The following is a 587-nucleotide window of genomic DNA, read 5'->3' as shown; positions in this document are numbered from 1 at the left end:
CCGCAGCAGGCAATCTTGCCAAGACTTGCGCCAAAATAGCCAAAACGGCTTCCAATCCCACCGGAGCAGCAGCAGCTCCAGCAGCAGCACCAGCCGCTGCAGCATTGTTCAAATTCGCTGCATTCTGAGCAGCATTCCGAGCCTCATCCGTACCAGCTTCATTCCTGGCCACGTTGCTCGCAGACCCCTCAACAGTCTCATTCACAGTCCTTATTGTGTTACGGTTACTTTTTGCCATCTACAACAAGATCACATACAAGTTAGTCAAAACTAACTTGGGATCAGGACACGGAACACAGAATTTACCGCGAGACGGCAGGCTTGGAAGGATGGTTTGCCCCAATAACCCACTATACTTAGATTGTCCTAGAACTCGACTCCGCTTTGATACCACTTGAAAAGACCCGACCCATTTTTTCGTAACATCAGTACGAGTCTGGCTCGACTTCCTCGATCAGACTTGGGCCATTTTCAAATTTTTCCTTACTTAGAATTATTTCAGAGTGTTCGTTCTTTTTCAGACAGTCAAGTAAAGCATAATATGATTTGAATAGATAATCTGAGGTTCGAGTTAACAAGTCAGTTCG

The sequence above is a fragment of the Brassica oleracea genome, chromosome C9 (genome assembly GCF_000695525.1).
Source record: "Brassica oleracea var. oleracea cultivar TO1000 chromosome C9, BOL, whole genome shotgun sequence".
NCBI classification, from domain to species: Eukaryota; Viridiplantae; Streptophyta; class Magnoliopsida; order Brassicales; family Brassicaceae; genus Brassica; species Brassica oleracea.
The sequence above is the reverse complement of the archived record's forward strand: the minus strand, read 5'-3'. Positions refer to the sequence as shown.